Source organism: Eriocheir sinensis, chromosome 63, assembly GCF_024679095.1.
Source record: "Eriocheir sinensis breed Jianghai 21 chromosome 63, ASM2467909v1, whole genome shotgun sequence".
Taxonomy (NCBI): Eukaryota; Metazoa; Arthropoda; class Malacostraca; order Decapoda; family Varunidae; genus Eriocheir; species Eriocheir sinensis.
The window spans coordinates 7,255,974-7,280,721 of record NC_066571.1 but is presented as its reverse complement, the minus strand read 5'-3'; the positions used below and the strand labels follow the sequence as shown (position 1 = coordinate 7,280,721).

Here is a 24,748-nt window from a genome sequence, read left to right as displayed (position 1 = left end):
TTTGTTATCACTACTACAACAAATGATAATACAACTCTTACTGCTACTACTTCTACTACTACTACTACTACTACTACTACTACTACTACGACCACCCACCAGTGAATGCTATCCTTCCAACAAAGAGCAGAGCATTTAGTATATTCAAGCAGGGGTGTCTGTGTAATGTTATGGTAGGGAGCAGGACTGAGAGGCGGCGTGGGTAGGTCGGTGGGTACATGTAGCTATAGTCCCTTCAGCATAAAGTCAACGGAGGGAGTAAGGTGGATCGGTGGTGTCAGACGCTTCCATCCCTAACATCAACTATCCCCAAAAGCCGAAAAGTATATCAGTCGGGTTCTAATGAGTGTTGTTTTAGGTTCACGGTACATAAGATGGGTCAAACTACCAATAGGGGCATAAAACTAACCCCTGAAAATGCTCGGAACTCGTAAGAAAGCCTGGTCAAATATGTGTGATTGAGCGCCGATATGTTTAAGAATGTGACCCTCAAATTTTTGGCCCATATTCAGAACCACTTTGGGACTTGCACTTCACATCTCGTAATCGTCATCTTCGTAAACAAACCGCCTAAGTCATTATTTCTACTTTTCAGGAAACCAAAATAGAACTGTCATCATCTCATTTGGCTTAAGTTTTAGCCAGAAATGAAAAGGCCAATTCTAGAACACTCGAGCCTTGAATGACGAAGACAACTATACAAAAATGGGCGTCACATGATGAAAAATTGATGTAGACAAAAACCTGGAAATCGCTGAAAAATGACTTAGGCGATTATTTAATGAGAGTGACGTAATGCTTTCGTGGTGGTTGTGTTAGTGTTTCCTTGGGTAGTTTTATGAGCCTAGTGATAGTTTGACAAGGCTTCTGGACCATGAACAAGCAAAACACTATGGCAAGGAGCACTTTGGGATTTAACACTTCACATCTGATAATGATTTCGTGGTGGTTGTGTTAGTGTTTCCTTGGGTAGTTTTATGCGCCTAGTGATAGTTTGACAAGGCTTCTGGACCATGAACACGCAAAACACTAAGGGAACCAGACCAATCTCTTGTTTCCTTTGTAAGTATTTGTTGTGAGAGCCAAAAGCGTTTGAGAATACTTAAGTTTCAACCAAGACCATTAATAGTTCTTTTTTCCGTTCCATTTATATTCCATTATTCAAAAGGAGTTGGATATTTTGTGGAGAGGGGAGGAGGAGGGAGGCTGTCATGTGTGTGTGTGTGTGTGTGTGTGTGTGTGTGTGTGTGTGTGTGTGTGTGTGTGTGTGTGTGTGTGCAGCGGCGTTATGCATGGCCGCTATCTTATCAGTGAAGGCTTGTGGGGTTATCTTTTTCAAATTTCTCGGAAGGCCGACTAAAGATAACCGCCACCATGGATGATAAGTAAGGTGGAGTGATGAATGACGGGTGAATGGATGAATAAAAAGCTGAATGAATGGATGGATGGAAGAATGAAACGCTGAATGAACGGAATATGTATGGATAGATGGATGGAAGAATGTTTAGAAAGATTTATATGGATGGATGGATGGAAGATTGAAACGCTGAATGAACGGAATATGTATGGATAGATGGATATAAAAGTTTAGAAAGATATATATGGATGGATGGAAGAATGTTAAGATAGATGTAGATGAATGGAAAGATAGATGGATGAATGGCTGGTTGGATTGTGAATGAATAAAAAAAACTATCAGATGAATGGAAAGACAGATGGATGAATGGCTAGTTGGATAGTGCATGAATGAATAAAATACTAGTAAGAAAAATAATTATAGCTGTTGAAAGAATGAATGAAAACCACGATGATAATGTGACTTAATTACCAACAGAACTTAGTGACAGATAATTAGATAATGAATGGACGAGTGAATGAATGAATGAATAAATAAATAAATGAATATGAATGAATGAATGAAAAAACTGACAATGGCTGACATATAGATGGATGAGTTTACGGTTGGATAAATGGATGAATGAATGGATTGATATGTATACCTGCCCCTTTAATTAACCAGGTGTCAACGTAGATAATTAACTGAACACTACCTACCTATACCTACCTGTCCCTTTCCCTCTGACGCCTCCCTCCTCCTCCTCCTCCTCCGTATCTTCCATATTCTTTCTTCCTCTCCATTCCCTTCCTTTTTTGCCTATCTGAGTCTCCCCTTTCCTCCCTTTCCTTCCCTTCCCCTTCCTCCCTTTCATTCACCTTCCACTCATATCTCCTTACTTCCCTTTCTTCCTTTCCCTCACCTTCTCTGCCTCTTCCGCCTCCCTTCTCCCTGCCACCCCATTCTTCCTTCCCCATCCCCACTCCCCCTTCCCATCCATTTATTCCTTCTCCTCCTTCTCCTCCTCCTCACTTTCACCATCGCCCCCCTTCTGACCCTAAACAATTACCTGACATTTTGGATTCACTACCTTGCCACCCACTTCCCCCCCAAAAAATCAGTAGCTGGCCCCCCCCCCCACCCTAAAAATACTCTCTACTGCCCCCCACCCCCCCACCCTTTTCATCTCTCAAAATCACAGCCTCGTTTTCTAGACTCATTTCCTTGCTCAGCCTAAAACTACAACCCGGACCCCCTCCCCCCCAAAAAAAAAAAAATATTATTAGGCCTACTCAGCTCAAAAAAAAAAAAAAAATGTGTCGGTCACCAAAATATTTCACTGCTAGATTAAAATTTGCGCTTGTTACTACTACTACTACTACTACTACTACTACTACTACTACTACTACTACTATTACTACTACTACTATTACCACAGCTGCCGCATTGAGAGGGCTAATAACACGAACAGGAACACAGCACCCCCCCCCCCCCTGACGACCCCGGACTCCCGCCCCCCATCTCAAGGCCCCTCATAACGCCCCCTACCCCCTCCGGCCCCCCTACCTACATGAAGCCAGGTGTGAGGGGAGGGGAGAGGGGGAGGGAGGGGGGTACTTAGAGACAAGTGTGTGCAGTGCCGAGGATAGGTAGAAGGGAGGGGAAGGGAGGGAAGGGGAGGTTAAGGTAAGTATGGAAGGGAGGAGGGGAGGAAGGAGGTAAGCAAGACAGGGAGGAGTGAGAAGGGGAGGGAAGGGAGGGAAAGGGAGGCAAAGATAGGTAGGAGGTAGGAAGGTAAGGGAAGGAAAGGGAAGGGAAGGGAAGGTAATCATAGGTATGGAAGAGGAAGGAGAAAGGGAGGAGAAGGTTAGGCAGGCGAAATAGGGAGGAAAAGGAGGGAGGGAAAGGTAGGTAAAGGGAGAAAAGTATAGGTATGAAGGGTTAGGAGAGAGAGGAGGAGGGTGAGGTAGAGAAAAGAAGGGAGGGAGGAGAGAGTGAGAGGGAGGGAGGGAGGTAAGGTGCAATGGAGAGTGGAGGAAAGGATGGGTAGGAAGGTAGGAGGAGGGAGAAGGAGAGAGGGAGGTTAGCCAGACAAAACAAGGGGAGGGAGGAGAAAGAGGGAGAGAAAGGAAGGATAAGCAAGGTTTAGTGATAAGGGGAGAAAAGGGAGAAAATTAAGGTTTAGGGCAGGGAGAGAGGGAGGTTAGCCAGACAAAAAAAAGGGGGAGGGAGGAGAAAAAGGGAGAGAAAGGGGGGGAGGATAGGCAAGGTTTAGTGATAACGGGAGAAAAGGGAGAGTATGAAATTTTAGGGCAGGGAGAGAGGGAGATTAGCCAGACAAAAGTGGAGGGAGGGAGGAGAAAGACAGAAAGGGGGTGAGAGTAGACAAGGTGTACTGGCAGGGCAGGTGAACGCGTGGCACACACAGGTGAGATCCTCCAGAATGCTGATTACCTCTCGAGTACAGGTGAGGGAAAGGAGACAGGTGGGAATGACGCAGCTGAGGTGAACACTGGAATGGGAATAAGAATGGACTCATCATATTCCTCACGTCACCCGCCCCATAGGAACTCCCCTCTCCCCGCCCGCCATACCAGTACAGACCCATGCTGATACGAACTCCCAATATTAGCGTCATCAAAATTGAGTAGCGAAGACCATGTGGAGGTAAGTCTCGGCTCTCACAACGAACATTTTCAAAGGGTATACAATGGAAATTAGTCGGGTTTTCATGTCTCATCGTGGTTTGACTGAAGATGCACGGAAAATTTGCCCAGTGTAATATCCCCTTTAGTGGTATTGAAGAGGTGGGTATAGGTAGACGAGGGAGTGGGAAGCAAGGAAAGGCCGAGGGATGAGGAAAGGTGAGGATACAGACGTAGTGTGGAGAGATGTGTTAGTGGTATTGAAGGGACAGAAGTTATGAGAAGCGAGGAAAGGCTGTTAGGAGTGAATAACCGTGAGAAAAGTCCCAATATGAAGACGTATGTTATGTTTTTGGTATTGACGTGCTAGGCGGAGTTCTGAGAAGTAAGAGAAAAAGGATGTCCGGAGTTAAGAACCGAGAAAAGAATTGTAAAGAGGGGAAATGTTGTGTTAATGTTACTGAAGGAAAAAAGGATGTCCGGAGTTAAGAACCGTGGAAAGAATAGTAAAGAGGAAATGTGTTAATGTTACTGAAGGGACATAGATGAGGGAGTGGAAAGTAAGTATATAGGAAAGGAGAAGTACAAGGTTAAGGACCATGCAATAAGTTAGGAAGTGAAGGGGGAAGAAGGAACGGAAAGCTAAGGAAAGGAAAATTAAGAAAGAGGAAGGGGTTGCAAAATGAAGAGGAAGGGGTTGAAAAATAAAGAGGAAGGGGTTGCGAAGTGAAGGGGAAGGGGTTGCAAAATGAAGAGGAAGGGGTTGAAAAATGAAGAGGAAGGGGTTGAAAAATGAAGAGGAAGGGGTTGAAAAATGAAGAGGAAGGGTTTGCAAAAGGAAAAGGGAAGGCAAAAGAAGATCAAAAAGAGGAGGAAAAAGAGCTTGAGAAAGAAGGTCGTGAGCTTTAAAAGGAGGAGGACGACGACTCATATGAGGAAGAGCCTTGGGAGGAGGACGATGAGCTTTAACAGGAGGAGGAGGAGGAGGAGGAGGAGGAGGAGAAAAGAAGCCTGGGGTCACCGGTCCTGTCATCTGTATGCTCTGGGAGGCAAGGTTTCAAAACACTGACGGAGGGAAGGGGGGGTGGGGGGAAAGGGGAAAGGATGGGAAGGGGGGATGGGGGAAGGATGGGAAGGTGAAGGGCATGAGTCCACCTATCTGTATCCTAGGCGTGTCCTACGTGTCCCATCGCTATTCCTAGGGCGTCCTGGACATGGCTATCAGGACCTCCAGAACGTTCCCATTTCTAGAGTGACGGAGAAGGGCGGGAAGGATATTTTCTCCCATCCTTATATCCTACAAAGACATTTCGTAGCAGTATCCTTGACATTCTATCTTCTATCAGCATCCTTCACTTGGTATTCCCAAAACTTCCTATTCTCAGAGGCATAAAAGGGAGAGAAGGATATTTTTATTACACGAGTATATCCTAAAAAGGCTTATTTCCTATCAGTAAGTATCCTTGACATCCTATTTCCTATCGGTATCCTTCAACCAGTATTCGCAAAACGTTCCCATTTCCAGGGACAGAGAATGGCAGAAGGATGTTTTTCTCCCATCCGTATATCCTACAAAGACCGTACATATCCTATCAGTATCCTATATGGACGTCCTATTTCCTATCAGTGTCCTTTAGCTGGCATTCCCAAAACGTCCCATTTCCAGATGCAGGGAAGGGTGGAAAGGATGTGTTTCACTCTTCCATATAACCTAGACATCCTATTTCCTATCAGTATCCTATATGGACATCCTATTTCCTATCAGTGTCCTTTAGCCGGTACTCACAAAACGTCCCATTTCCAGATGCAGGGAAGGGTGGAAAGGATGTGTTTCACTCTCCCATATAACCTAGACATCTTATTTCCTATCAGTATCCTATATGGACATCCTATTTCCTTTTAGTGTCCTTTAGCCGGTACTCACAAAACGTCCCATTTCCAGATGCAGGGAAGGGTGGAAAGGATGTTTTTCACCATTCCATATAACCTAGAGATCCTATTTCCTATCAGTATCCTATATGGACATCCTATTTCCTATTAGTGTCCTTTAGCCGGTATCCCCAAAACGTCCCCATTTCCAGAGACAACGAAGTAAAAACAACGAAAAGTAGGTAAATGAAAAGGCCCCACACATTCTATCGGTACTCTAACGAATCATGGTTGCGAAACGGGAGACGGAACAAGAACATACCACCAGCCACACGCTTTTCTTTATAGTGGTGGTTGTTGTTTTTTCAGGGAATGAAGCATCTAACGTTAAAGAAATAAAAACAAAAAGCCCGCTAAGAGAAAGTAAGATAAGTTGATATAAAAAATAATGATCTAATTTGCTGTACGATGTTCCAGTGAAGGCAGCGAGAGGAGGGGATTACAGCGTGAGGGGGAGGGCGTGAGGGGGAGGGCGTGAGGGGGAGGGCGTGAGGGGGAGGGCGTGAGGGGGGCGTCCACATGTGTAGGTGTGGGTGGGCGCAGGTGTTAACGACCCCGCGTCACCTGTCCGCCGCCACGACCCTTACCTGTGTGTCACCAAGCGGCCCGGACAACAACAACAACAACAATTATTAATACTACACTTCTACTACTAACACTACAGCTTTTACAACATTTTTTTTCAACGAACTGTTTTATGATAAGTATATTCCCAACCTACTACACTTACACTACTACTACTACTACTACTACAAACACTACAACTTTTATATACTACACTTTAACGTTTTTCTTTCATTAGCTGTGTTGAGATGAATATTCGCAACCAAGTCTACTACTACTACTACTACTACTACTACTACTACTACATTTTCCGTTAACCTGGCGTCGCGTGACCTGGATTTGACCTGGTTTGGGTTTACGTCAGTGGTTGGGTATTAACGCTTATATGGTATTAAGTCTTGGCTTACTAAGTACTTATCAGCGTCGTTTACAGTAATAACGCCGTCGATCCATTAGCGCACAAGGGATTGAGAGAGGTAGGAATAAGTCATCGTAGGGTGGAAATCCTAATCCTCATCATTATTAGTATATACTACATTACTGGTCATAAGCCTCACGGAAGAGAATCAGAAGAATGATGAGAATCGAACACCTATCACACTACATCAGTCGGCAGTCGGGCCAAGATCGGGTCAGTCAGCCGCGCCAAGTCTGGCCACGCGGCGAGACGGGGAGCAGACAGCTGAGTCAAGCTAAATAAACACAAGGCTATCGAGGAATGACTCAAGGCGCATTACTAAGACACAAATGGAGGAGTCAAGGGCAACCACACACACACACACACACACACACACACACACACACACACACTATTATTATTATTATTATTACACACACAATTATTATTATTATTATTACACACACACACACACACACACACACACACACACACACACACACACACACACACACTAACCAAGTCCCCGAATTCATATACCCAAACATCTAAATTCCAACAGTAATAAAAGAACAAGTAAATAAGAGAGGAGAAAAATAAACAAATAGATATATTAAACCGTCACTCATAGCGACTTTTAAGAAATTTTAGGATGTTCGCGAAAAGGGAGGCGGAAAACTAACCCTGTGTCCACCTGCCTCTGGGTGACAACGATACTCTCTTGTTGTTTTTTCTTGTTTTTTTTTACAGCAGAAGAGACACCTCAAAGGAAAAATATATATACAGAACAAGCCCGCCATTTTTTTTAACAGCAGACAGATCAAGGGCTTAAAAAAAAAAAGAAAATAATGAAAAAAAAGCCCGCTACTTACTGCCCCTAAATCACATATCACAACCTTCTCTAATGATCCCACTTTTCCTCTTAATCTTACCTTTCCCTCCCTTCCCTTACCGCATTTTATCCCTATTCCTATTTGCGAGTTCCCATCCCGCTAACATAACATAAAACCGCCCTCTTCTAAATTCGTATCTCAATGTTCCTACTTTCCCACCTTTCCTTCTGTTTCTATCTCTTTTCCTTCTCTCCATTGTCTTTTTCCTTCCCTTCCCTAAATTAATCCTTCTTCCTATTCGCATCTAAGAGCTTCAGTACTATAAACAAAGCATTGAAGTCATTAATATCCTTTCAATCTCCCTGTTATCCCTCTCCTAATCCTAATCTTGTCTTTCCCTTCTTTTCCTTACTCAATTTGTTCCATTTCCACCTATGAGTCCCAATTCCACTGACAGAACCTTGTACCCTTTTCCATTCCCTGCTATCCCCTTTCCATTCCCTGTTATCCCTTTTCCTCCTCTCAGTCGTCTCCTTCCGTCCCTCCCCTCACTCTAGGTAAGCTTCAATTCCCACAAACATAACCTTGAAGCCACTCCTATCCTTTATCAGCCTCCCTGCCGAAAATACCCGTCTGCATGATGCTATTCCTAACGCCCTGTTCCTACCTTACTGCTCCTTTCCTTATGCGAGTCAATATTCCTACTTACTGTTTCCCATTCCACGAACCTAAACACCCATTTCTATGCGAGTCAATATTCCCACTTAGTTTCCCATTCCACGAACCTTAACACCCAGACACACCCATTTCTATAACCCTTCCACATCCATAAACCAATCATCGACCCCTTGTGTGAGGCTTGCTATCCCGACCTCGCTATTATCCATACCCGGTAACTGTTCTTATTTGTCGTCCTAAAACCTTAAGAACTATCCTAAGCACTTCATAAGAACATAAGAACATATCCCTACCTCGCTATTATCCATACCCGGTTACTGTTCTTATTTGTCGTTCTAAAACCTTATGAACTATTTTAAGCACTTCATCGCCTTGCTTAGTAAAATTTCACTTCCCCCTAAATTGAAATCATCTCCGCTTTCCTATCCATCCCCCCCCCCCCCCCGCGCATTCCTTCCGTCAAGATTTTTCCTTCCCCATTCCCTCTCTTATCTCGAAAGCTCCCTTATCATAACACTCATCCCCTGCCAAGCTCTGCCCCCGCCCCGCCCCGCCCCGCCCCGCCCCACCCCTTTCCATAAGCCCACGTGGTCCTACTATATATTTATAAGTCACCACAAACGAGAGAGAGAGAGAGAGAGAGAGAGAGAGAGAGAGAGAGAGAGAGAGAGAGAGAAGGACCCAGCCTCCCTTATCTCGGCATCCAGCGTGTTATCAGCGGCCCTTTATCACTTACCCACCGGTGAGTACTGTCGTTATCGGCCTGAGAACACGGAGCAGCCTGCCGCATATAGCCTACTCTATCTTACGGTTCTGACCCCCCTTAACCCCCCCCTCCATCCTTCCCTTCCACGGCCTTCCCTATCCTTTCCATTAATCCTTTTGACCTTTCTCTTCCATCCTCATTGATTCATCCTTCTATTCATCATCCTTCCTCTTTCCTTATTATCTACTATCCACCTTAATTCCGCCCCCATTCTTCCCTTCCCTTCCACCATCCTTCCTCTCTTTTCCATTTATCCTTTTGACCTTTCTCTTCCATCCTCATTGATTCATCCTTCTATCCCTCATCCTTCCTTTCCTTATTTCTACTATCCATCATCTTCCTCCCCTTCCATGGCCTTCCCTATCCTTTTTCCATTTATCCTTTTGACCTTTCTCTTACATCCACAGACATTCATCTCCACTCCCCCATCCTTCCTATTCCCTCCTTTTGCTTCCACATCCTTCCCCTCTCTCCCATTTCCCATCCTTCCCTTTCCTTCTACCTCCCATCATTCTCCATCTATTTCACCCCATAACCTTCTCCCTCCCTTCTATCTCCTATCCACCCCCTTCCTTCTCCTTGCCTTGCCATCCTCAATTCTCTTCCCTAAAATTTCCTTCACCTCATCCCTTCTACCCATACCCTTTCTCTCGCCTATTTTCCTTCCCTTCACGTTCCATTTGCTTCCTTCCCATTTATTTCCCTTCTCTTCCCTTGCCTTAATTTACCTTGCCTTTCCGTTCCGTAGGTTAAGGTTCGATAAGGGATGGGCAAGGAACGAAAAGGAAGAAACAAACAAAACATAATTATACCCAAGACATTATCGCAAACGCCATCCCGACCTCGCAAACGCCATCCCGACCTCGCAAACGCCATCCCGACCTCGCAAACTCTTCAGAAATACCGCGGCAACAAACACGGAGACAAGCCAGCAACACAACAAACCGAATCACATTATTACAGTAAAACACGGACAGTTGTATACACCATGCGGGAGGGAGGGACTGACTGACCAACGAAGGCACCCACGCACACCTCCAAATTAAGTACGAGAGAGAAAAGAAGTCACTAAAATTTGCAACTTTGGCTCTGTGTGTATGTGTTTTTTTTTTTTTTTTTTTTTTACAGCAAAGGAGACAGCACAAGGGCACAATAAAAAAAAAGCCCGCTACTCGCTGCTCCTGTAAAGAATCGGAAGAGGTGGCCGAAAGGGGAGGTCAATTACGGGAGGTCCTGATAAACTAAAAAGATGACACTGTTTATTTTGTCTTTTATTTAGCGCCTACCCGACTATGCAACCAATACGATGAGGCGGTTAGCATAGAGAGAACAGGTGCAAGCGGGTGGAGGTGAACTGTTTCCAATCTCACAGCGGGAGCAAAAACTAACCAGAAGGGTGGGGAGGTATTCATATAGTAGTAGTAGTAGTAGTAGTAGTGCCAAATAAGTCTATAAAATTGTGTGCAAGATTAATTTTAGGGAAAGTAGAGAAGGTATACAGCCACAGTCATTGCCGTAGTAGTAGTAGTAGTAGTAGTAGTAGTAGTCTAGGGCGCGGCAAGCAGGAAGACCCACACACTTCTTGCCCCACACAGCATCTCCTCATCACACTCATACATGGGCGCGACATACACACACTAATAATTACACACACACACACACACACACACACACACACACACACACTTCCGCCGCATCCCACACCCACCCAAGCACACACACAATGCTTTACCAAATGAGACCATTGGCAAAAACTAATTAAATCTACCGAAATAAATAATAAAATGCGATGAAACGCTCAACCAGGTAATAATGCGAACAGGTAAGAACACACAGGTAAGCCTCTCCTAATACTCCTAATAATAATGTTTTACCAGATGATATCGTGTGCAAAAAATAAATTAACCAAAGGAAATAAATAAAAAAGGCGATAAATTAGACTCAACCAGGTGATAATGCGAACAGGTAATTGCAAACAGGTATAAGCCATTAATAATAAGCCTAATAATAATGTTTTACGAAATGACATCGTGAGCAAAAGAGAACAAAGCAAGACTAAAGAAAAAATAATAATAAGATAAATACTCCACCAGGTAATGATGCAAACAGGTAAGAGCAGACAGGTAAGCGAGCAGTAATAGGCCTAATAATTATGCTTAACAAATGAAATCGTATAAAAAATAATGAGTAAATCTAACAAATAAAATACGTTAAAACAACCAGGTAAAAATTGACAGGTAAGCGTAATAGCGGGCTTTGTACCACACCTACCACGCCCGTTAACAAAATTAGGTAGGCCTGACTAAGCTAGGGTAAATATGGCGGCTACTACTGCATCACGGGAAGGGTCTGGACTGCACGGCCTACCTATAGCGGCCTGCAGGTTCGTTACGCGCAGGCCGGCAATTTAGGGGTGATTGTATTTAGGCTATATCGAATTGGCTGCAGGGTTTTTTTTTTTTTTTAAGAGCGAGAGAGGCAACTGAAGGGCACAAAACAAAACAAAGGTCAGCTATAGTTGCCGCTCCGAGCCAAAGAAGAGAGGTCAGAAGAGGTCAGGTCAGTTTCGGGAGGAGAGGCGTCTTGATACTCTCCTCTTGTATGAGTTCAAGTCGTAGGCAGGAGAGAAATACTGACGAAGGAAGGAAGGAAGGTAGGAAGAAGGAAAGGAAGGAAGGAGGGAAGAAGAAAGGAGGAAAGGAAGGAAGGAGGGAAGAAGGAAGATAGAAAGATGGAAGGAGGGATGGAAGGAAGGAAGGAAATATAGATGGATGGAAGGAAAGAAAGGAGGAAAGGAAGGAGGGTACGAAGGAAGGAAGAGAAGGAAGGAGGGAAGGAGTAGAAGGAAGGAACAGAAAGGAGGGAAGGAACAGAAGGAAAGGAAGGAGGAAAAGGAAAAGCTTGTATGACGTGTTGATGATGATGTTGATGTTGTTGTTGTTGTTGTTATGACGACGCGTGTGTCTGTATGTCGCTAACCCTTGTGCTTAACGGTGAATTGGCCGCCATTTTGTTTTATGATGTATTAGCGCGTGGGGTCCCGCGTTGAGCTACCCGTTGTATTAGTGTATAGGCCGCCATTTTGTTACGCTGTATTGGCGGCGTGTGGCCCTACGTTTATTATCCATGTATTAACGTTTTTCTATCGGTGTATTGGGCGCCATTTTGTTTTCTACTGTATTCGGGTGCCTCGTCTTGCTTCGTTATCTGTTGTATTAACGGTATACAGGCCGCCATTTTGTTATGATGTCCTATGAGTGTTGAAGGTCTTGCGTTGCTCTTTATTCTATCCTAACGATGTATCGGCCGCCATTTTGTTATCTGTTGTACTAAGGGTGTTGTATTAAGGGATTGCGCTGTGTTGTCTATTCTATTCAAACGATGTATTGGACGCCATTTTGTTTTATCTTGTATTATGGCGCATGGTCTCACGTTGCTATCTATTGTATTAACGGTACAGGCCGCCATTTTGTTATCCGTTTGTGCTTACGATGATAAGTCTAGCGTTATCTGTGGTGTTTGTTGTATAGAAACCCGTATGCCGCTGTATTGATAATGTATGCCGGCTGTTGTATTAGTCTACGTATATGCCAGATCGCCGCTACAAGGATTTTTATTACCGCAATAGTTACGCTTTCATTATATAGCACCACAAGGAGGCGGAGGTGGAGGAGGTGAGGAGGAAGATAAGGAGGAAGAGAGGGAAGATAGGAAGGAATATGAAGGAAGGAGGTGGAGGACTTGTTACTCTTTCACTATATAGCACCACAAGGAGGGGGAGGTAAGGAGGATGATAAGGAGGAAGATATTGTAACGAAGGAAGAGAGGGAAGAAAGGAAGGAATATGAAGGAAGGAAGGAGATGGAGGACTAGTTACGCTTTCATTATATAACACCACAAGTTTTCCATATCTCCAACATCTATATCCTCGTTATTTCCTCTCCTTTTTCTGTCATACTTCTCTTTAGTGTTCTTCCTTCCGCTGGCAAAGGCTCTCTCTCTCTCTCTCTCTCTCTCTCTCTCTCTCTCTCTCTCTCTCTCACTCATTAATAGCATACGGGGAGTCACAGCGCTTCCTATTGCACAAACGGTACGCACAAACAACCGCGATTCTCAGATTAACACGGGAAGGATATCGACAAGTTGAGTTACCGGACGATGAACTGAACAACGGGGTGAAGTATATTTGGTTCCATTCTACAAAGGTTAAGATGCTGGGTGAAGGTAAAGACGCCCCGGCCAGCTTGAGGACCTAAGCGGCTAACGTGAAGAAAGAAACACTGGTCCTAAGTAACAATAGACGAAATGACCGCGACCCGAAGAGGAACAGAAATAACAATAGATGAAGTGTAGTGTGACCCAGAAAAAGAGGAGTATATAATGATTTTGATGCCCCGGCCAGCTTGAAGACCTAAGCGGCTGACGAAAGAAAGAAACACTGGTCCTAAGTAACAATAGACGAAATGACCGCGACCCGAAGAGGAACAGAAATAACAATAGATGAAGTGTAGTGTGACCCAGAAAAAGAGGATCAAAGTAACAATAAGCGAATGTAGTGTGTCCTGACGAAAAGCAGAATAGAAATATGTAGAGTGACATTAAAAAGAGTACCTACCATGCAATCAGACCCTACTGTTTATAATTATGGCTAATGACGCCCTACTTCCAAGATGACGTAACATGGTCGCGTTGCCAGATTCTCGCGTACTCAGAACATCGCATATATCGTTTTCAGGCCCTAAAACTGTCTTGCAAACACCACCATCAATCTACAATCAAAGTTAGGGTTGTTAGGGTCAAGCATCGATGTTTTCTGTGGCAATAGTTATGTGTCAAAAGCCGTTAATACGATATATGTTAACCCCTTAACTGAGGATTTCCTACAAGAAGACATCACCAAGCTACAGGAACGGAGCAAAAAGTGGCTGCTACAATTCAATGAAGAAAAATGTAAAGTCATGCACCTTGGGAGGGGATATCCAGCACACCAATACCACAAGGGAAACACTCCACTATCCACCACAGAGGCAGAGAAAGACCTGGGATTATAAGTTCACCAGGTTACCAGTGAAAGCCAAATCCGTGCCAATCGCAGCGGACGGGTTAAGGACAATAAGCTGGTGTACCTGGCAACGTTGTGAAGGTCAAGTATCGCACCGGAGTAACAAAATCCGAACATTAGAAGATAAACTAGAACACGGCGAGTGAAATAAGAAGCTACAGGGAGTTAATTATGCTCTGGCCACCAAGGAACGATTACTCTTTGCAGTGTGAAGGACAAGCACCGAGGTAAATTAAGACGGGCATTAGACGAAAAACGAAACTAAGGAAGGGAATGGTAGCGGAATAGGCTCCCACTATAGGTTCAATATGTTCCGCCCGTAAAAGGAATGTGCGGAAGACAAGTAGGCTATATATAATGCATCAACGTAACAACAGAACATGGGCACTGCAAGAAGAGGGAAGCCGAGCGCAATAAAAAGCTATGTCGGGCTAAGAAACGATAACTTATGGACGTATATAAGGCAAATAATGCATCGACGTAACAACAGAACATGGACATTGCAAGAAAAACAAAAGAGAGTAAACAAGCGCAATAAAAGGCTATGTCAGGCTAAGAAACGATAACTAATGGACGTATATAAGACAAATAACCATCCGAATTAACAACAGAACATGGACATTGCAAGAAAAACAAAAGAGGGAAGCCGAGCGCAATAAAAAGCTATGCCAGACAAAGAAACGATAACTAATGGACGTATATAAGACAAACAACCATCCGATGAAACAACAGATCACCGCAAAAAAAAAAAAAAAAAAAAAAAAAAAAGCAAGCAGCAAAGGAACAGGTGAAGGAACAGCACCGCGGGGAGGAGGTACCAACAGACCGACACTGGCGGGAAACCGAAGACAGGAAGACAAGGAGACAGGAAGAAGAAATGAGGAAATGCCGGACGTGAACTCTTAGGCGAACAGGGGAAAGCGATGAATAGATTAAAAATGTCGCCGGCTCGATGGGTATTCATGTCTACTTAATTGTTAATATACCATCTTGCTACCTGTTTACTAAAGGTATATAGGCTTACATAACTGTTCGGAGGCCTTTCTGTGCGCTGCCGCCTGTGTTATGAAGTGTATAGGCACGCAGCTTTCATTTGCCGCTACCTAATCTATGGACCCAAGTACTGACAGTGTATGCCTATATGTAGTTATTGTATTATCGGTGTATAGGCTTGCATGTAGCTACCTATTTTATTAAGTATGTGGAAGATTACGTGTGACGCTGTTTTTATCAGTAGGCTTGTTCGTCACTTTTCTTACAACGTCAGTGTTATGCGAGTTATCTGATGTATTGATGTATAGGCCGCCACTGCGCTATGTTGTGTCAGCGTTGCATAGGCCTACACTGCGTTAACTACTGTATTAACGGTGCATAAGCCTACATTGCGTTAACTATTGTATTAACGGTGCATAAGCCTACATTGCGTTAACTATTGTACTGACGATGTATAGGCCGCCACTGCGCTATGTTGTGTCAGCGTTGCATAAGCCTACACTGCGTTAACTATTGTATTAACGGTGCATAGGCCTACATTGCGTTAACTACTGTATTAACGGTGCATAGGCCTACATTGCGTTAACTACTGTATTAACGGTGCATAGGCCTAAAATGCGTTAACTATTGTATTAACGGTGCATAGGCCTACATTGCGTTAACTACTGTATTAACGGTGTATAGGCCTACATTGCGTTAACGGTGCATAGGCCTACAATGCGCCTGTTTCCCCCCACCTTCTCCATCACATTCAGCCTCTACACCACCAACCGCACCGTGCATTCACCGACGAGGGCGTCACCCACGTCAACCACAATAACCACCACAGCATCCGCTCCCTGCCTCTGCTCATCCATCGCGGTGCTACGCTAATCAGTTTTCCTTACTGAACACGTTCTCGCTTCACCAACATATTAACAAATTAGTTTCTCTATTTCCAATTTCCAAACGTTTCTGAGCGATTTACATCCTTTCCCGGTAACTACAAGCATTCAGCGTTATCTTAAGTATGGAACAATGTATTAATCGTAACAACTTGTACGACTTTTCTCTCTTGCATGCCTATGATCGGTAGTCTTCCTATCACCTATAACCACCTCGGGAGATGCATTCACGTGTACCCTAAGAAGAAGCGGCTAAACGGCTAGGAACAAGGCATCACGGTCACCTCGCTTAGCCTCTCCCTTCGACGGCAAACACTGAGCGCGAATGTTCCTCACCCTCGTCATTCCGTCTCCTTCAACCCATCGTTCTGACACGCACGCCGCTTACCCGCAGAACCTAGAGACAAGTGCCAACTGAGTACAATGTAAGGGTTATACCGAGATATATTTCCTACAGAACTGGAGAAATAAAATAAGTAGATCAGATGAAATATTAGGATTCTGCAAAAAAATGACCTAAAAAAATGTTAATAAATACAAGTGGTAAGATAGAGCAATGTAACGGTTCTGCTGAAAATTAATAACCGAGAGCCTAAAAACAGCTGTAAGATATAAGAATATGACGGTTCTGCATGAAACAAATGACCTTCAGAACCTAATGAGTGATAGTTCCTGTGTTCCATGTATGGGTTCTGCAAAAAAACAATTACCTACTGAACTTAATGAGACCTAATTCCCTACATATATAACCTAGTGAGGCATATGATAGTGTGTATAAATGGATGATATTACTTAATTACCTACTGAACCTATTGAGACAGATGATTAGTGTGTACAATGTAATAGTTCTGTCATTTCTCTGTACAGGTCTGGGTGACAAGATATGGAAAAACACAAGATATGGAAAAACACAAGATATGGAAAAGCCTGCTACAACTCTACTCAGGCAAACAGAACAAGAGATTCCAAAAAAAGGTCGAGGTAGAATGAAGATGCCTTGAGACTACTCCCCTCTTAGAAGTGTTCAAGTCCCAGGAAGGAGGAAATACAGAAGGAAGTTGTTACAGAGTCTACTAGCCAAAGAGATAAAAGAATGAAGTAACTGTCTAACTCTTGCAACAGGATTCTGGACAACACAGGGGAGAGCTAAAGTAGGAAATATGTGCAGGGAGGCCATGAGGGGTGGAGGCATGCAGTTATCAAGACCAGAAGAGAAGCTGGCGTGAAAAATATTGATAGAGGATAGAAAGGGAGGCAACATTGTGGGAGAATTTAAGAGGTAGAAAAGAGACGGCAAGAGGAGTGGAGGTTATGAGAGGAAAACCTGCCCAATACACAACACATCTACTCTATAAAGGGGTGGACTAGGCTTGAGGTACAACTACGATATTCTTAATTCTTAGTTCACCTCTACACTCATTCCCAGAGATCCCACACACCTGCTGGTCACCTAGAGAACTAATGAGTGAGGGTTCTATTAAAATAAATAAATAAATAAATGAGTAGCCTCTTCCTCCATCTTGTAACCTTATCTTTTCAACTTAACTCGGGCAACCTCCCTCCCTCCCTCCTAGCTTAGTGGGAGAGCCTGGCCTATGTTGATGAATGGGATCTTGTGTTTGGCTCCCACTAGGCCTATCCTACAACACCTCAACTGGTTCTCTGATGAGGAACACATATTTAGTAGTAGTAGTAGTAGTAGTAGTAGTAGTAGTAGAGTTGATGTAGTAGTAGTAGTAGAGTTGATGTAGTAGTAGTAGTAGTAGTAGTAGTAGAGTTGATGTAGTAGTAGTAGTAGTAGTAGTAGAGTTGATGTAGTAGTAGTAGTAGTAGTAGTAGTAGTAGTAGTAGTAGTAGTAGTAGTAGTAGTAGTAGTAGAGTTGATGTAGTAGTAGTAGTAGTAGTAGCAGTAATAGTAGAAATAGTAGTATCAATAGCAAGACTGTAGAATAGTGGTAGTAGTGGTAGCTAGTAGTGATGTCATGAAATGGTTAGTACATGTCACAATAGTCACAACAGCATTATAAATAACTGCATAGCAAAGTGATAGTTAAAACAGTAGCAATCACACCAACAGCAACATTCACAACTTGCATTACCAAGTACTAACAAAGGGTAAAGAATCAAAGCCTGGTACTGTCTCTAAGCCTACCTCACTGTGCATGACCCAGCATTCCCACCTCAAGTCTGTCTCAAAGCACCCACCCCAGTGCATGACCCTGCATCCCCATCACACATGCCGACCCAATTCACAGGATGCCTCCCGTACATTAATGAGGGAAATGCCATACTAGTGTTGTTGCATAATGGATATTCTCTCCTCTCGTTAAGAGTTTCGCCCGTTTTTTATAGTAAAGGTGACAAACCAAAAGCCGAATTAAAAAGTATTTCTAAGCACCCAGTAGGAGGCATGACTGGTGGCAAAAGTGTGCGTGTACATGTGCGCTACACTTCCAGAAATTTGTTGACACTTGTGAACTGAAGTCAAGACCATGACTCACTCCCTCTCCCTCCTCCTCCATCTATTCAGCCTTCATACTCACTTTACATGTCTGGTAAATATGTTTCCCACTATACAACCATAACTTTCATCTTGACCCACTTAGGAAATAGTCAAAACAAGCTAGAGGTCATGTTGTAAGTATACGCTAAAACTGCTCATGGGCGCGTGGCCTTGGTGCTAAACTAAGTCGGTGGCCCTTGGGAAAAAATCATTACCTTGAGACACAGGGTCAGTGACAACTACATTCCCAAAGTTTATCTTTCCCAAGTACCAATTTGTCAGCCAGCCCAAATAGGAGGATGACAAGCTGGGTAGGCTACAGACACATTACCCTGGCCAGGATTCGAACCCAAGTCCAATAATTGCAGTCAGGCATGCTAACCACTTCACCACGGAGTCAAAACAGGCACACTCCCAAAACACCCTTGGGTAAGCCTTGCACACCAACAGGCATGTAACCACACCCCTCACAGTCTGTCAGTGACCAACAGATCTAAAACAAGTGGCTTGCTGCAGTTTTTATTTCCATCATTTATTTACATATTTTCCCTCCACTCATGGTCCATGAGTGTCTATGAGGGCTGGCTTGCCTAGACAACAGCATGAGGTTCAGGCCCATTCTATGTGAGGTGTTCTGCTTGACACAACTCTGTTCCTACTACCCAATTAAAGTTTCCTTATTTGGGATATGTATTAGACAGAGTATAACTCCCTGACATTTACCTTGTGAAATGTAAAATTACTGTAATTAAAAAAAGGAATCCCTTGTTAACATAGCTGCTATTTTCCCAACTGCCTGCAACAACACTTGGCCCTGCCCGCTTGAGTCATAAGCCACTTGGGCAACGACAAACTAGTAAACGGATGAGTTACCTAACAGCATAAACACACGACCTAAATTGCATACTGCCTAAATAACCAAACTATCAAGACGTCTCTGCTGAAATTTTGTTACCACTACATCACAGAACAAAATATCTCCACTTACCATTAACTGGTAATAGGTTACTATCTGCAGCGGCAGAGGTTAATATTTTTGTCGAAATAGGTTGCATCAGTTAGGTTACAGTGGGTGGGGTCTGTAAGCTTATAAATATAAAGTTCTCAGTTAATTACACAGAGAATAGTTACTATCCGTTAATCTATGATGGGGGTCTTTCTATTCATTTATAAACAATTTTCAACTCATTACACAGTTTAAAACTTTAGTACCAATAAGTTACTTTTAGTTAGGGGGGTCTTATTGAACAGTTCTTAACAAATTAACCAGTGCTTGATTACTATTATAGTACAAAGCTGTGCTACATAGTTTCATGTAATCTTGCTGTCATTCGGGAGAAACATTTCATGGCTGAAAGGTTCCTGGGGCCAAGATGTCTTACAGCCACAACATTTTACAGCCTAAAGTTCTAACAGTTTCAAAAGATCCGAGCCAAAAACAATACAGCTTAATAGTTCCAAACTCACAATACACAGTCACACAAACAACATCTGCTTCAACATCAACCTTCAGCCTTTCTCTCACTCACCAAATATATTGCCTCATACACATATGTACACATCACACAAAAATGCCTCTACCTTTGAGAACAATAAGGTGTTTCTCACTCAACATAGCAGCCAGTAACTTGACCAAGAAGTAAAACTTTGATAATTATGCCCTCCAGCTCCATACTTATGCCATAAACCCTCCCATAAATCATTAAAAGGTCAAATTTTCATCTGCTCTTTCTCCTAGTATGAAAAGTTTCTATAGCCATGCTTATGTAGTATGTACAAATGTAATAGAAGAAACTTGCAGAATATAACCAAACTGTTTACAACCATGTCTGTACTTCCCTCACTTCCACATGTCTGCCACAGCTGCGGCTACACACGGGCAACGTGACAAGCACGGCAACATGACAAGCAAACAACACGGGTGCAATTCTTACATACCTTAGAGGCGCAGAAAAGCGAATGATGTAAGATCCTAATTATTTCAAAACACTGACAACATTCCACTAACTTTATCTTTCCGTACTCTATTCTTCAATCCTTCTAACTTTTTTTTATGAATGCCAACATGAGTCGGTCTTTCTGTTCAGTTACATTTCATTATCTACGTCACTTGTGCAAACGACCACCACTACCACTACCATCACCGCCACCTCCAACTCTTGCCATGGTTCTCACCCATCGTTTGGAAGCCTTCCTCTCCCTCTTCAACTGCTCCGCACTGGTACTTACCTGGAAAGAAAGCAGTCTATTAAATACATGTACTGACTACTAAAAACATATAAATTCCATTTCTCAGCCTACATTGTATTAGAAGAAACTTATTACACATTAAAAATAACTGGCCCTCAAATGGATGCCTACATAAGCTCCATCTATTACCTTCTAATACATCCTCTCAGTAAAATAACTTTAGCAGTCAAGCATAATTTTCCTCTATCTTCAGTTTGTGCCAGAAGAGCCTAGTAATTTGGTACTAGGAGAGCTAGTAATAGATTCTAAGAAATTAGGGCATTTCTAAATGTCATAAAATGTTATCCAAAGCATGAAATGTAATGAGATTCTAACGTAAATGTAAGAACGCTATCTATGTGCCCTAGTTAGGTAAACCTTATTTATATGCAGATAAAACTAGCACTAATTTCAATAAATATGTAAAAATATTTAACCGATATCAATGACACCTGAAACCCTATAAAAAAAATACATTATGAGAAATTATCAAAACTTGAGAGCAATACCTCATTGCATGTTCAAAATGTATCTGACAAACAAGGACAAGCTGTATCTTTCTAAGTGTTGCCAATGGGCAAAGCTTTCACTCAAGCCGAGACGGAGTCAATTAACGATGCCCGAGTGGATGCCAAAACATTTAGTAGACTACATCCAAGTAAGTCAAGTATGAACTGATAGGGATTCAATTATTTGTCAAATAGTGTTGTTAGTGAAATCCCAGTGGCTCATCTCGCCCCAATAGCTGCCTCCTCGTTCAGTGACGCCCCGCAACAATGCACTTTCTCAGCAGCTGTTATGCCCTACAGAAGTACCTCTTCCTCGGACGTCTGCTGCCACGTACCAATACTAGCCCTCAACTGAAAATAATACCCTCATTCTACTTCCTCTGACATTACTTGAGGCTCTCAACGTATGACTGACCTTAGTACACCACTGAGAATGAAAAGATCTGCATTAACTGTCTTTAGGTAAATCCCACTAACATTTACCCCTGACGATGAATATACTTCCTAGACTAAAACGTCATTAAAATCCTTTTCTGAACACTTAAATGGATTATATATAACTATACACCTTCATCCCAGCATCATCAATGGGGAAAACAGCATTGAAATAGTTTTTAAATTCATTACCCAAACTAGTCTCTTCCAGATACCCTCTTTGATCTGTCATTTCTTATTTCTTTGGTATATCTAATGGCTCTTAAGTAACCTCTGCAGACAATGAGTACCAATATATGACAGTCTGCGCCTTACACAAGCATCAAAATCAGACATTACATTAAAGTTAAAGGGCATTAACCTCTCTGATTGCATGATCTGTAACAGCTATAATTTCCTTGCAAGTGTTTCTGTAGTCAGATTTACCAATACACTTAAGACGTTTATTTCCACCATCAACCCTTTCTTTATTTTTATTGCATATGAGGCAGGTAAAATGACACCTAGGGAAACTAATTATCCATCTCTACCTGGAATTCAGCAACTTAACCTTTTTTTTCCCATGCATGTCTTTACGCTGTCAATTTTACCTGTACACCAACACATACATTTCCGCTGTCAACCCGTCCTTTATTAATAACAGGTAAAAAGACACCTGAGAACACACAAAGAAATTAATTCTCCTCTCATCAGCTACGGTAGGACTCACCAACCTAACCTGTCCTTACGTCAAATGGGGGACATGAACTGGTTATTACTCCCACTGCACTGGGGGAGGAGAACTCAGCTGGGGGAAATGGGTAACATGGCATGGGGTGAGGGAGAAGACTAACATGAGGGGGCAAGTGCTAACATGACCAAGCAGCTTCTGACTTGGGGATCAGGGGAGCAGGGCGGGGAGGAAGCAATGCAAGGGTCCTGAGGGTGATTTAAAGGCTGTAGGAGGTGACATGAGGCCCCTGAGGGTGACATTAAGGGACAGGCACGGGCAAGGGCAAGGCAACACAGCAGCTTGTGACTTGGAGTGAAGGGACGCAGAGTGGGGTGGATGAAGTAATGTAAGGCTCCCGAGGGTGATTTAAAGGCTGTATTAGGTGACATGAGGCCCCCGGGGGTGACATGAAGGGCCAGGCACGGGCAAGGGACAGGCACCACACGGCCCCACGTCAATACACACGGGGCTGGATGCCTCACCTCACCACCTCTCCTATGGCCATATTTAACCCCTTCCCCACCCTTCCAACTCCCCCAGGGCAATCCAGGGGTCAGAAAACGCCATGAAACTCCACGCGGGGACCCGGGAACCAAACCCAGGGGCGAAAACCCGAAAAAAACGTGATAAGACTCCCAGGTGAGAGAAGGTGGCCTGCCATCTTGGTGTGCCTGCCTGGCCTGCACGCCCTGCCCTGTCCTGCCCTGGCTATCCTGCCCTGCCCTACCCCGCCCCGCCACGCCCCTGGTGCCGCCCTCACGTACTTGGCTGGCCCGGCTGCGGGTTGTCCTCGCCTTCCCTATCAGCCATGGTCCTGCTAACACTCGGCCGCCGGAGACACAGCACCCAAACCTCCTCCACTGTAGGTTCCTCCGCCCACAGCCGCATAATAAATCGTCTAGACAATATCATGCCTCGAAGAAACTAGTCCCTCCTTACTAAACCCCATTTTACTCCATACACAAGGGCTTTTATACACTCAACGCCTCAGAAATGGGGATATGGGGTAAAAATCCGTTTCTCTGGTGTATTTGTGCAAGCATTTCCCGCCTGTGTGAAATTTTCCATGTGAGAAACCTGTGACGTCATTTGGCGACATAAACAAATTCCCACGTGGTCAGGCTGACCTGTAGTGACCACGTGACCCGTGTTTCGTGGTGCTGGGGACCTCACATGACACTCTTAGCCATGGGAAAGCCTATATCCATACGTACAACGGTTTTAAAGGGCATTTCGGAAAAACACGTAATCGTAATGCGCGAACTGAAGGCGTACGTAAATAGTTTATGCGTTTCTGAACGGTGACAAATAAGCAAGTTTAATGGAATTCTGGCATCGAGTTACTCCCCGATGACAGGGACGAGGAAGGCCGTCCACAGGGCAAGCAGAGAGGGACATTCCTGAGGTGGGGCGGTGCGAGGGTGGCAGCAGAAGCTCTCCCAAGCACCTCTCAACCTGCACCAACCCGGGAAGACTTGCCCCACGCGACCTGCCCGAACACCCTCTGCAGCCTCCTGCCATACATCTCCAGCCATACAACTCCAGCCATACAACTCCAGCCATACAACTCCACATTCTCCAGCCATACAACTATAGCCACCCAACAACAACTCCTGCCAAACAACAATAACTCCTGCCAAACAACAATAACTCCTGCCAAACAACAATAACTCCTGCCAAACAACAATAACTCCTGCCAAACAACAACAACTCCTGCCAAACAACAACAACTCCTGCCAAACAACAACAACTCCTGCCAAACAACAACAACTCCTGCCAAACAACAACTATTGCAAAACAACAACACCTCATGCCAAACAACAACAACTCCTGCCAAACAACAACTCCTGCCAAACAACAACAACTCCTGCCAAACAACAACAACTCCTGCCAAACAACAACAACTCCTGCCAAACAACAACAACTCCTGCCAAACAACAACAACTCCTGCCAAACAACAACAACTCCTGCCAAACAACAACGGACAATTTACGGTTTCACCCAACCAACGATTTTCTTACGTGGTTCATGTTTTTCTGGTTATCGATGTAGTGAATTGCACGATTTTGTACCTCATTTCCGTCGCAAATGTCTACTTTTCGAGTTATGCTTCTTTTCAAGTTATGCCTATCCCCTGCCTCATGTCTGCCTTTTCCTTTCTTCCTCACTTTAGCATATACGCACGATCAAAGATGAGAGAGATAATGCCAGAAACCCATAAAGGAAAGCACAACGCCACAACTATACGACAACAGTATCACGTACTTCAGCAA

At 43.7% G+C, this 24,748-nt stretch overlaps 1 long non-coding RNA gene across 1 annotated transcript in view; it reads right to left on the bottom strand.

The window, feature by feature from the left end:
- Positions 1–19,096: 19,096 nt before the first annotated feature.
- The window catches only part of LOC126986947 (uncharacterized), a 10,665-nt gene continuing 5,013 nt past the window's right edge, over positions 19,097–24,748 (bottom strand). Inside the window, exon 3 of the long non-coding RNA XR_007740073.1 lies at positions 19,097–20,819. This is a non-coding gene — a long non-coding RNA (uncharacterized LOC126986947). The remainder of the gene's footprint in view (positions 20,820–24,748) is intronic.